This window comes from Pan troglodytes, chromosome 6 (assembly GCF_028858775.2).
Source record: "Pan troglodytes isolate AG18354 chromosome 6, NHGRI_mPanTro3-v2.0_pri, whole genome shotgun sequence".
Taxonomy (NCBI): Eukaryota; Metazoa; Chordata; class Mammalia; order Primates; family Hominidae; genus Pan; species Pan troglodytes.
The window spans coordinates 97,128,209-97,142,963 of record NC_072404.2 but is presented as its reverse complement, the minus strand read 5'-3'; the positions used below and the strand labels follow the sequence as shown (position 1 = coordinate 97,142,963).

The 14,755-nt window shown below is 33.4% G+C and overlaps 1 protein-coding gene across 8 annotated transcripts in view; it reads right to left on the bottom strand.

Annotated features, from left to right (window-relative positions):
• Nucleotides 1-14,755, bottom strand: part of RUNDC3B (RUN domain containing 3B) — a 208,551-nt gene that overhangs the window by 64,720 nt on the left and 129,076 nt on the right. The window lies entirely within an intron of this gene.

Below are 14,755 nucleotides of genomic sequence, written 5' to 3'. Positions count from 1 at the left end.
CTGCAAAAAAAGCTATCTATAACCAAGGACTCATACAGAGTCTTGGCTTCCTGAAAGCAACTAGAAATGAAGCCAAATGATCTTAGACAATATACCTAACAGTCACATCCTTAAGGGAGCTTCCTCAGATTAGAAGGAATTAGTGTAAGAACTCTGGCAGCACAAAAGGATAGAGTGTTTTGACATCTCCAAAGGATTACACTAGTTCTCTAGGAATAGATCCTAACCAAAATGAAAATTCTGTTATGACAAATAAAGAATTCAAAATGTAGATTATAAGGAAGTTAAATGAGATCTAAGAGAAGGTTGGGAAACAACACAAAGAGATCAGAAAAACAATTCAGGATCTGAAAGATGAGTTAGGTAGATATTTTTAAAAACCAAACAGAACTTGAAGAAATGAAAAATTCACTGAAGGAATTTCAAAATACATTTGAAAGCTTTAACAGTATAAAAGACCAAGCAAAATAAAGAATTTCAGAGCTTGAAGATTGATTTTTCTAATTAACACAGTCAGAAAAAAAGAAAAAAAATTAAAAATCAACAAAGCCTTCAAGAAACATTAGATTATATAAAGCAACCAAACCTACAACTTTTGGCTATTCTTGAGAGAGAAGACGAAAAAGTAAAATGTTTGGAAAAAATATTTGAGGGAATAATTCAGGAAAATTTTCCTGATCTTGCTAGAGATATAGCCATTCAGATACAAGAAATTCAGAGAACACCTGAAAGATACTATACAAAATCAACACCACCAAGGCATATGATCATCAGACTATCCAAGGTCAAAGTGAAAGAAAAGAAATTTCCTAAAGGAAAAGAAAGAAAAGAATTTCCTATAAAGGAAATTCTATCAGATTAACAACAGACTTCTCAGAAGAAACCTTATGAGCCAGAAGAGACTGGGGGTCTTTTTTCAGCCTTCTTAGAGAAAAAAACACTAGCCAAGAATTTTATATACTGCCAAACTAAGCTTCATCAATGAAGAAGAAATAAAGTCCTTCCCCAGACAAGCAAGCACTAAGGGAATTAATCACGATTAGACCAGTCCTACAAGAAATGATCAAAGGAGCTCTAAACATAAAAAAAGGACGATACTCACCATCATAAATGCGTACATACATCCAAAGCTCAGACAGCCGATAAAGCAATTACACAATTGAGATTACAAAGCAACTAGTTATCAACACTGTGACAGGAACAGAACCTCACATGGCCTCACAAAGATATAGGCTGACAAGCTGGATTAAAAACAAGACCCAACCATCTTCGAAGACCCACCTAACAGGTAAATACACTTACAGACTCAAAATGAAGAGTTTGAAAAAGATGTATCATGCAACAGGAAAACAAAACGATCAAGAGTAGCTATTCTTATATCATACAAAACAGACTTTAAATCAACAACAGTGAAAAAGACAGGGAAGGTCATTATATAATGATAAAGGGTTTGATTCAACAAGAAGATTTAACTGTTCTAAATATATATGCATCCAACACTGGAGCACCCAGATTCATAAAACAAATACTACTAGACATAAGAAATGATATAGGGTAATACAATAATAGTGAGGGAATTCAACACCCTACTAATAGCACTAGACAGATTACTGAGGCAGAAAATAAAAAAAAAATACTCTGGACTTAAATTAGACTCTAGAGCAAATGAACCTAATAGATATTTACAGAACATGCTACCCAATAACCACAGAATATATATTTTTCTCATCTGTGCAGAGAACATTCTCCAAAACTGACCATATGGTTGGTCATAAAGCAAGTCTCAATAAATTTTTAAAAACTGAAATAATATCAAATATCTTCTCAGACCACAGTGGAATAAAATTAGAAATCAATACCATGAAGAACCATCAAAATTACACAAGTATGTAGAAACTAAACAACTTGCTCCTGGAAGACATTTGGGTAAACAAAATAAGGCAGAAATCCAACATTCTTTTTGAAACAAATGAAAAGAGACATAATATACCAAAACCTCTGGGATATGGCAAAAACAGGGCTAAGAGGAAAGTTTATAGCACTAAATGCCAACATCAAAAAGATAGAAAGATCTCAAATTAGCAACCAAATGTTACACTTCAAGGAACTAGAAAAACAAGGACAAACCATACTCAAAAGTAGCAGAAGACAGAAATAACAAACATCAGAGCAGAGCTGAATGAAACTGAGACAAAAAAAAATCAACCCAAAGGATCAATTAAATGAAAAGTTGGTTTTTTGAAAGGTTAAAAAAATTAATAGACCACTAGCTATTTTAACAATGGGAAAAACAAGAGAAAATTAAAATAAGCACAATCAGAAATAACGGTTACATTACAGCTGATATTGCAGAAATACAAAAGATTATCAAAGATTTTTATGAGCCTCTTTATGTGCACAAACTAGAAAACCTAGAAAAAAAATTTCTGAAACCTACACTTCCCAAGATTGAACCAGGAAGAAACAGAAATCCTGAACAGACCAATAAAAAGTAATTAAAATGAACCAGTAATTAAAAAAAAATCTCCCAACAAAAAAGAGCATAGGACCAGATGAATTGGGATTTCCTACCCAAAGGAAAATTAATCATTGTATCAAAAAGACACTTTCCCTTGTATGTTTATCACAGCACTATTCACAATAGCAAATGTATCAAATCAACCTAAGTATTCATCAATAAAATACTGAATAAAGAAAATGTGGTGTATATATACATGGTGGAATACCATTTAGCCATAAAGAAAATGAAATTAATTGTGTCCTGTTTCAGCAACATGAATGGACCTGGAAGCCAATTATCCTAAGTGAGATAGCTCAGAAACAGAAAATCAAATACTACATATTCTCACATGGGTAAACATGGACATAAAGATGGAAATAATAAACACTAGGGACTCTAAAAGTGGGGAGACTGAGGAGGGGACAAAGGTCATATAATTACCTATTGGGTACAATGTTCACTATTTGAGATGGTTACACTAGAAGCCCAAAGCTCACCATTAAGCAATATATCCAAGTAACAAACCTGTACATGTACCTGCCTCAGTCTAATATTTTTTCAAAAGAGCTCATTCAAGAATAAAGATATTTATTTGAGACTTAAAGTTAATTAAGCTAATAAAGCTATTGATTTGATACTTTAAATTAAATAAGCATGTTAAATTACCAAAATAGTAAAAGACTAGACCCAGTATAACTGTCAACTTAGAAGACTGAAAATGAATGTAAGGAGCAAGTCTTATACGTGTCTTACCACAGATACTATGAAGTCCTTCAAAAAATATCAATTTGGTCTTTAAATTTACGTAAAGTAATCTTTGACTATTGTCTTTGTTGAATGTTGCTTAAATTAAATGTGCTAATAAAATTTTTTACACTTAAAAATGACACAAATAAATACCAAACAGGTAAAACTGAAGAGAGAGAAAATACCAGAAAGACATGAACTAAAGAAATCAAGGTCAGAAATTATAATTTCATAGATGTAATGTTGAAAAATATCATAAACACAAAGACAGACATTATATATTTCATCCTCTGTGATCTGTGTTTTCATCTGTTGGGCTCCTGACTATGGCATCTACGCATGTTGCAAATTTGAAACAGATACCTCTGCCAAAAGAAAAGTCTGACCAACAAGATGTTCTTAGTGATCTAGAAAACAAACCAATAAACAAACAAATAGCAAAGAATATTTGCCTGTCATACCATGGTTTTGGGTAAAACAGAAAAAAATTAATGGCTGATAATAAAGTTCCAGCTTTGAAAACAGCCAAACAGAACTTTAAAAATTAAATGTATTTCACAATAAAAATAAATGGATTGCCTAAAAATCAGATACAATTGAAGAAAGAACTTGTAAAATGGAAGATAGACAGAAAAAAGTGTAATATTTATTAAATATTTTCAAAATACTAAAAAACCCGTCATACAAGGACACATATCCAGCAAAATTATCTTCCTAAAAAGAGGATGAGATAAGCATATTTTCAGAAAACTAAAACGTTAGAGATGTGCCAACAAATCCCCACTAAAACAACTTCTGATGGTTATAATATAAGAAAAAGTAAAATGACCTAATAAGGAAGGTTGTTTTGCAAGAAGGTACACAAAGAGAATGGTAAACTTATGGGTAAACCTAAACAAATATTGAGAGTATAAAACAGTAACAATTATGCCTACTTTAGAAATTTTTAAATAAATCAATGACAAATGTAAAATTCGGGACATCAAAAGCATATGTCAAAAAGGAAAAATTTAGAGGCAAAGCAATGCAAGATTCTCATTTACTTGGATGGGTGGTAAAGACATTAACCTTCAACTTTGTTAAATTTTAAATCTGCATATTAAAATTAATGGGGTATTGTAGAAGAAGAGAAGTTATGTGCATAACTTTTAAACTGGTAGAGGAATAAAATGAGGGAAAAGAGAAATTTGTAAAAGGCAAGAAAGAATAAAGGATATAAAAAGAAATGCAAAGTCATAGGATAAGTAGAAGGCAAAAAATGCAATAGTAGATATCATTCCAAATATATCAGTAAATATCTTAAGCACTTCAGTTAAAAGACAAAGCCTGCCGGAGTAGTTTTTTTTAATTCCAGTTAAGTAACATTTTTAAACACATACTTAAAGACATAAGGACACAGAAAGGTTGAAAACAATGTATTTCATAAATTCTTGGTGTATATTTTTAATATATTGACATATCTGGAATCATAGTACAGCTTGTAATTGATGACATCTTACTATTGCTGTCATGCCATTTTCTTACATAATGTCTCTGAATTGAAATGCATTTACAATGGAAGGCATGATAGAGTAGATGAAATACAGTTTTAAAAAGATAAGAATATACTAGAAAAATATTAAACAAAAGAAAACTGGTGGGAATCTTAATATCATACAAAATGGACTTACAGTTTACAAGGAGAAAATTATCCCCAAATTCTTGGGGAGAGGATGATGTCACCAATATACCATTGATTTTTCAAGCAGACAATACGAGAAAGGAAAATAAAGTCTATTTCATAGACTTTACTGAAATTCATACACATATAGATGTAAAATTCATACACATATGGATTTAAAAATTGTAAACAAAGCATTTAAAATGGAATACAACAAGGGATTAAGATAATATACTATTGTTCACAATAGGTTTATTCCAGAAAGACAAGGAGATGTAAGGGCCATAAAACATTTCTATTAATGTAATTTACCACATGAACAAGGAGAAAAACTATATGAATAATTTTAATAGATGCAGAAAAAGCATGTGATACATTTACAAGACTCATTAACGATTTAAAAACAAACAAGAAACCAATTATAAAAAGTACCCCATAGCACATTAAGAATAGAAGAAAACATTCTTAACCAGAGTATTCATAACTAAAAACAAAAACAAAATACCCCAGTAAAACCCAGAGCAAATACACTATTCAATGGTGAAACATCAAAAATACATTTTAAGATCAAGCCCCAAAACAAGAATGCCTAGAATTATCTTATTTATTCATTTGTATACTTATATACACCTTTATGTCTGTTTCATAAACTGTTTATGTATAGTTAAAGAACTGGGAAATATATCATGTTAACAAAGAATGGTGGGAGAAATTCTGGTCTTCTTATAGTGATAAATTGCCATGCTCCCTTTTCCCCCAGGGCATAATAATCTGAAAACCAAAAAGAGAACAAGAAACAAAAACACAAAGTGTACTTTTGAGGAACTGAATCACAAAATATGTGGCTTTTGTGTTTGACGCCTTTCACCTATAATGGTTTCAAAGTTTATCCATGTTGTGGTAGGTATCAACGCTTCATCCCATTTTAAGGCTGAGTAATACTCCATTGTATGGATACATCACATTTTAAATTTATTCACCAACTGGTGAACACTTGCATTGTGTCCACTTTTGGCTATTAAGAATAATGAACATTCATGTAAAAGTTTCTGTTTGACCGCATGTTTTCAGTTCTCTTGGGTGGAAAGAGAATTGATATCTAGGAGAAGAATTTCAGAATCACATGGTAATTCTGTATTTAACTTAGAGAAATTATCAAACTTATTTCCACAGCAACTGCATCATTTTACATTTTCCCACCAGAAACGCAACTTCTCCACATCCTCACCAATACTTATTATGTTTTGTTGATTTTGGATATAGCTATCCTTGTGAGTATAAAGTGGTGTCTTACTGTGGTTTGAATTTGCATTTCCCTAATGACTAATGATGTTGAGTATCATTTCATGTGCTTCTGAGCCACTGTACATCTTCTTTGGAGAAATGTTTATTTAAGTCCTTTGCCCATTTTAAAATTGGGTTGTTTATATTTGTGTTGCCAAGTTGTAGCAGTTCTTTATGTATTCTAAATACTAGACCCTGATTTTGTGTATGATTTGCAAAAATTTTCTCCCAGTCTTTGGGTCACTCTTTCATTTTTTGATGGTATCCTTTGATAATGCAAGTTTTAAATTTTGATGAAGTCCAATTTATCTATTTTTTCTTTTGTTATTTACATTTTTGGTGTCATATTAAAAAACAATTGCCTAACTCAGGGTTATGAAAAATTTACACCTATGTTTCCTTATAAGATTTTATTGTGTTAGCTCTTACATGTGGGTCTTAGATCCATTTTTGAATTAATTTTTGCATTTCATATGAGGTTAAGGTCTAAATTCACTCATTTGCATGTGGATAGTCAGTTGTCCCAGCATCATTTAGTGAAAACACTATTCTTTATCCATTGAATGGTTTTGGTACCCTTTTCAAAACTCCACTGACCATAAATGTATGGGTTTATTTCCAGAATTTTAATTTAATTCTGTTGATTTGTATGTATATCCTTGTGCTAGCAGCATATTGTTTTGATTACTGGAGCTTTGTAGAAAATTCTGAAGTTAGGATGTATGAGTCCTCTGATTTTGTATTTCAAGATTGTTTTGGCTATTTAGAGTCCCTTGCAATTCCATACAAATTTTGGGATTAGCTTGTCCATTTCTACAAACAAAAAAGAATGTTGGAATATTGATAGCAACTGAATTGAATCTGCAGATCAATTCAGAAGTATTGCCATCTTAAGAATATGAAGTGTTTCAATTCATTAACAAGTATATCTTTTTATTTACTTACATCTTCTTCAATTTCCCTAAACAATGTAGCATCAATTTTTAAGTTTAAATTAATTAAAATTAAATTTAAATGAAAAATTCAGTTCCTCAGTCACACTAGTTATATCTGAAGTACTGAATGCCACATGTGGCTAATGGCTACTGATTGGATAACACCAACTAAAGAACTAGGTATGTGTGGGCATTGTAGTTATAGTTATGGTAATTGATGTTATGAATCAGTAAGTGTGAATAGGCTAAAAACACCCATTAAGAAAAAAAAAAAACACCTGTATCACAGAACAAAACCCAACTATAAACTGCACAAATGAAATACATCTAAAACCAAATTATTTATTTATAGTTTCTTTCAGAGCTTTGATGTAAAAAATTCAGCGATTTGAACTTTTAAATATTTTTTTAAATTTTTAATGGTTATGGGTACATAACAGGTGGGGTATATATTTATGGGGTACATATGATGTTTTGATACAGGCATTTAATATGTAATAATCACATAAGGGTAACTGAGGGTATCTATCACCTCAAGGACTTTTTTTTTTTGATACAGGATCTCACTCTGTTTCCCAGGCTAGAAAGCAAAGGCATGACCACAGCTCACTGTAGCCTCAAACTCCTGAGCTTAAGCAATCCCCTCCCCTTAGTCTCCCAAGTAGCTAGGACTACAGGAAAGCACCACTACATCTGGCTAATTTTTAATTTTTTTTGTAGTCACAGAGTCTCACTATATTACTCAAGCTGGTCTTGAACTCCTGGCCTCAAGTGATCCCCCTGCCTCAGACTCCCAAAGTACTGGGATTATAGGCATGAGCCACCATGCCCAACCACATGTGTCATTTCTTTGTGTTAGGAACATTCCAATTCCACTCTTTTGGTAATTTTAAAATATACAATAAATTATTGTTGACTACAGTCACCCATTGGGCTATCAAATACTAGATCTTATTCATTCTAACTATGTTTTTATACCCATTAATCATCCCGACTTTTCTCCCTTCCCTTGCTACCCTTTCCAGGCTGTGCTAACCATCATTCTATTCTCTATCTTCATGAGCTTAACTATTTTAATTTTTAGCTCCCTCGTATGAGAATATGGGAAATTTGTCTTTCTATGCCTGGCTTATTTCACATAATATAATCTCCAGGCCCATCCATGTTGTTGCGGATGACAGGATTTCATTCTTTTTTGTGGCTGAATAATATTCCATTGTGTATATATACCACATTTTATTTAGCCGTTCATCCATCCATGGATACTTAGTATGATCCCACATCTTAGCTATTGTGAATAGTACTGCAATAAAGATGAGAGTGCAGACATCTCTTTCATATACTTACTGATTTCCTTTCTTTTAGATATATACCTAGCAGTGGGATTGCTGGATCATATGGTAGTTCTTTTTTAAGTGTTTTGAGAAACCTTCATACTGTTCTCCATAGTGGTTATACTAATTTACATTCCCACCAGCAGTGTAAAAGGGTTCCCCTTTCTCCATACCCTTGTCAGCATTCATTATTGCCTGTCTTTTGAATAAAGGACATTTTAACTAGAGTGAGATGATATCTCATTGTAGTTTTGATTTGCATTTCTCTGTTGATTAATGACGTTGTACACTTTTTCACGTACCTGTTAACCATTTGTATGTCTCCTCTTGAGAAATGTTCATTTAGATCTTTTGCACACTTTTTAATTGGATTATTTGATATTTTTTTCCTATTGAGTTGTTTGAACTCTTTACATATTCTGGTTATTAATCCCTTGTCAGATGAATAGCTTGCAAATATATTCTCCCACTCTGTGTGTTGTCTCTTCACTTTGTTGACTGCTTCCTTTGCTGTGCAGAAGCTTTTCAACTTGATGGAATCCCATTTGTCCATTTTTGCTTTGGTTGCCTGTACTTTTGAGGTATTACTCAGGAAATCTTTGCTCAGGCCAATCAATGACCCACAGTTTTTGGTAGTATTTTCAGAGTTCCAGGTGTTTGGTTTTTGTTTGTTTGTTTGTTTTCTTTTGTTTTTTTGAGTCTGGGTTTTGCTTTGTTGCTCAGGCTGGAATGCAGTGGCACAATCATGACTCACTGCAGCCTTGAACTCCTGGGCTCAAGTGATTCTCCCACCTTGGCCTTCCAAGTAGCTGGGACTACAGGTGTGCAACACCATGTCCAGCTAAGTTTTTGAAAGATTTTTGTACAGACAGCATCTCACTGTGTTGCCTAGGCTGGTCTCAAACTCCTGACTTCAAAAGATCCTCCTGCCTTGGCTTCCAAAGTGCTGAGATTAAAGGCATAAGCCACTGCAACTGGCCTCAAGTCTTAAATTTAAGTCTTTAATGCATTTTGATTTGGTTTTTGTATATGGTGAGAGATTGAGGTCTACTTTCATCCTTTTGCATACGAATATCCAGTTTTCCCAGCACCATTTATTGAAGAGAGTGTCCTTTCCCCAGTGCATATTCTTGACCTCTCTAGAAAATGAGTTTACTATAGATGCATGGATTTATTTCTGGATTTCTATTCTGTTCCTTTGGTCTGTATGTCTATTTTTATGCTGGTGTCATGCTGCTTTGGTTACTATAGCTCTATAGTATTTGCAGGTGATTTGATTCTTCCAGTTTTGTTTCTTTTTGTTCATGATAACTTTGGCTATTCTGGGTCTTTTGTGGTTCCACATAATTTTGTATAATTTTTTCTATTTCTGTGAAGAATGTCATTGGTATTTTGACAGCAAATACATTGGGTCTATAGATTGCTTGGTGTGATGGGACACTGAATTTTCCAATTAATGAAAATGAAATATCCTTCCTTTTTTTGGTATTCTCTTCAATTTCTTTCATCAGTATTTTATAATTTTCATTGTAGAGATCTCTTACTTCTTTGGTTAATTCTTAGGTATTTAATTTTATTTGTGGCTATTATAAATGGAATTGCTTTCCTTGTTTCTTTTTCATATTGTTCACTGTTGGCATATAGAAATGCTACTGATTTTCGTATGTTGATTTTGTATCCTGCAACTTTACTGAACTTGTTTATCAGTTCTAATAGTTTATTGGTGGATCTACTATTCCATTTATAGAAAGTAAAAATCAAGCATAACTATAGTATATAGGAGGTAAGGTACATTCTTAGAGTAAAATAAAAAAGCAATGAAGTCACTACCAAAAATGTATTATTACAGTAACTATGTCTCAGGAGCTCGTGGGGGGTTGTGATTTTGAAGTGATAAAAGCAGGCCTTTCACAGTGCTATGTTTGCTTTATCAATACTTAGAGTGGTGATTACTCAGTATACACTTCATAAATTTTTTATGCTATACATTTATGTTTCATCTATTTTTCTTTGTGAGTTGTACTTCACAATAATAATAGGTTTAAAAGATCTAAACAGGACATCCAGTTAGAATTTTTGACAAAGCTCAATGTCATGGTCTGGGGATTGGAGGTGAGACCACGAGGAGGGAGAGGGTATTATCTAATTATTATGATTTCTTCAAACAGTGCATATTCCACATAACATATATAACATATTTCATCAATTCCAGGACAAAATCAAATAAAAGATGCACAATTACTTTATGCACCAAGAAAGGAAAAACAATGCTGACAAACTATGGCACAACATTATTTGTCAGAAATATTGAAATGTAAAACAAAGAAGTATATCTTAAAATTGATGGAATATGGTATATAGAAAATAATTATTACACTTCTCACTTATTCAAACTACTACTTTTTGAATATAAAAATTTTTCATATTTTAAGGGAGTATATATAAGTAAAATAAGCCATAACCTACAAATCTGGTTTAAATGTAGTCCAAAGGCCTATAATAATCTAAACAAATTTAGGTACCTTTTATCATTGAAATTATAAATATTTTGCTATATTGGACATGAAAAAATATTAGTAAGGTAAAAAACCTGACATCATCTTTATAGATAATGATTCACTTAGATTAATAAAAACTCAAATATATTCTAACTTTTTGGCCTTTTTTCCAAAATTAAATTTATATAAATAAAAATATCTTAACAGGACTTTCTATGAATAAAGAAAGATTAAATCAATTGTTCTACATGATTCCCTAAAAACAATGCCCTAAATACTAGAAAGTGAGAGCTCAGTAGAAAACCAAGAAAGAAGTAAAAGGATATCATAAAATCAAGGACTTAATACTTAATTTGGTAAAACTTACAAATACCAAAATTCTCATTAAAAAAGAAATACATCTCAGGTGTTTAATATGTATGTAACTGACTAAATCTTTACAAGTTATAATCCTGCCCTGCCCTGCCCCGCATCCCAAAAAGGACTGTAAGTCTTAAAATGAAAAATAAGTCTCCTATCTCACTCTACCCTCCTCCAATTCCATTCTTACAGGACAATATTTTTTAAATTTTTTACTCTTCTTGTAAATTATCTCCATACCCTATCTTCCTATTTAGATGCCCTTTATTTCTTTCTCTTGCCTGATTGCTCTGGCTAGGACTTCCAATACGACTTTGAATAGAAGTGGTGAGAGAGAGCAACCTTGTCTTATGCCAGTTTTCAAGGGGAATACTTCCAGATTTTGCCCATTCAGTATAATGTTGGCTGTAGGTTTGTCATAGATGGCTCTTATTATTTTGAAGAATGTTCTTTCAATATGTAGTTTATTGAGAGTTTTTAATGCAAAGGCGTGTTGAATTTTATCAAAAGCTTGTTCTGTGTCTATTTAGATAATCATTGGTTTTTGTCTTTATTTATGTTTATGTGATGAATCACATTTATTGATTACGTATGTTGAACCAACCTTGCATTGATCATGGTGGATTAGCTTTTTGACGTGCTGCTGGATTCAGTTTGCCAGTATTTTGTTGAGGATTTTTGTATTAATGTTCATCAAGGATACTGGCCTGAAGCTTTCCTTTTTTGTTCTATCTCTGCCAGGTTTTGGTATCAGGATGATGCTGGCCTCATAGAATAAGTTGGGGAGGAGTCTTTCCTCCTCAATATTTTGGAATAGTTTCATCAGAAATGGTATCAGCTGGCCAGGCATGGTGGCTCACACCTGTAATCCCAGGACTCTGGGAGGCCAAGGCAGGTGGATCACAAGGTCAGGAGTTTGAGACCAGCCTGGCCAACATGATGAAACCCCATATCTACTAATAATACAAAAATTAGCCAGGTGTGGTGGTGTGCACTTGTAGTCCCAGCTACTCGGGAGGCTGAGGCAGGAGAATCGCTTGAACCCGGGAGGCAGAAGTTGCAGTGAGCCGAGATCATTGCACTGCACTCCAGCCTGGGTGACAGAGTGAGACTCTGTCTCAAAAAAAAAAGAAATGGTATCAGTTATTCCTTGTATATCTGGTATAATTTGGCTGTGAATCCATCAGGTTCTGGGCTTTTTTTTTTGTTTTTTGGTTGGTAAGCTATTTATTACTGATTCAATTTCAGAGCTCATTATTGTTCTGTTCAGGTAATCAATTTCTTCCTGCTTCAGTCTTGGGAAAGTGTGTGTGTCAAAGAATTTATCTATCTCCTGTAGGTTTTCTAGTTTGCCTGCGTAGAGGTATTCATAGTTATTTTTGTTTCTGTGGGGTCTATGGTAACATCCCCTTTGTCATTTCTAATTGTGTTTATTGGGATCTTCTCTCTTTTCTTCTTTATTAGTCTAGCTTGGAACCTAACTGTCTTATTTTTTCAAAAAACCAACTCCTGGATTCGTTGATGTTTTGAATTTTTTTGTGTGTGTCTTGATTTCCTTCGGTTTAGCTCTGATTTTGGTTAGTGTCTTTTGCTAGCTTTGGGGTGCATTTGTTCTTGCTTCTTTAATTCTTTCCATTGTGATATTAGGTTGTTAATTTGAGATCTTTCCTAAATTTTCATGTGGACATTTAGTGGTATGAATTTCCTTCTTAACAGTGCCTTAGCTCTGTCCCACAGATTCTGGTATGTTGTATCTTTGTTCTCATTGGTTTCAAAGAACTTCATGATTTCCATCTTAATTTCATTATTTACCCAAAAGTCAATCAGGAGCATGTTGTTTAATTCCTACATAATTTCATGGTTTTGAGTGATTTTCAGAGTCTTGACTTCTATTTTGGTTGTGCTGTGGTCCAAGAGTGTGTTTGGTATGATTTTGGTTCTTTTGCATTTGTTAAGGATTGTTTTATGTCCAATTATGTGGTCAGTTTCAGAGTATGTGCCATGTGGCGATGAGAAGAATGTATATTCTGTTATTTGGAGGTGGAAAGTTCAGTATCAGTACTGCACAAAGCCCTTTTCAGCACAAGCACCATTCTATAAAATCCCCAGCAAGACTCTTCTTCTTGCAGTCAGCTCCCCTCCCACTGACCTGCCTATTGCTTTCTTGGAATGTACTTTTATACCTTCTTTAATAAATGTGCCTTTATATACATATAACTGTCTTGGTAAATTCTTCTTACTGACTGCATGATACCAGCCCCAGATAGTCGCTACCTGTGACAAAAATGATCTTACATTTCAGAAGGATCACTCTGGCTCCTCTATGTAGAATAAGTTACAGGAGTAAGAGGTACAGCTATGGAGACTAGCATACATTTCCAGGTTTAAATTGAGGTGGAGTTGACAAAGAATTTGCTGATGGATCCTATTTGAGTTATAGCAGAGAATTTAAGGATGACTCCAAAGTTTTCAGTATAAGCAACTATAAAGATACAACTACTACTGTTGGACTGGGAAAGACTAAAGGAAGAAATGTTTGTAAGGGAGAATTTAGGAGTTTAATTTTGTACATGTTACAGTCGAGGTGTTTATTACACATCCAAATGAAAATGTTAATTTGAGGCCAGATGGAGGAGTCCTAGAGTTTACAGTGGTGTCCTAGGTGCACACTTGGAAAAGTGTAGCATATAGACAGTATTTAAAGTAATGAAACACTGAGTGGATAACTACCTAGAGAGTGAGTATAGATAGAGAAGATGGTTCAGGACCGATCCCTGAAATATTCCACATTTAAAGTTTGGGGAGATACAGAGAAATCAAGGAAGGAGAATGAGAAGGGGCAACCAGGAGGAAAATTAGAAGAGCTCTGAAGAGAGAAGTCATGTGTATCATTGCCAAATCCAGTGGTGAGTCTCCTCGTCTTACTTGGATTTGGCAATGAGACATCACTGATGACTTTGACATGAGCAGTTTCAGGGGTGGGGATAAAAGCTTAATGAATAGTTCAAGAGAGAATGGAGGTAAAGAAAAAAAAAACCTAAAGGCACAGTTTTGTAATAAAAGGAGGGGGAACAAAGAAACAGTGAATGTGGGGTTAGAAAAGTTTTGGGTTTTTTTTTTATGGTGGGGAAAAATAACAACATGCTTATATGCTGTGATATGTGGGAAGATTTAGAAAAGAGGGATAATTAATGGGAAGAGACAATTGCTAGAGCAAAGACCTTACTAAAAGATAAGGGATGGGATATAATGCACAGGTCCAAGGACTGGCCTTATGTAAAAAATGATTAATTTATTTCTCCTAAGACCTGGGAGACAGAGTAAGGGCAATTTAACAGCATACTTGGTCATGTCCAGTCTGTTTAAGTCAGTGATTTTTGTTTGTAAAAGTTAGTCTTTTTAGGAAACAATGTTTAAATAAAACACTTAGCTATATG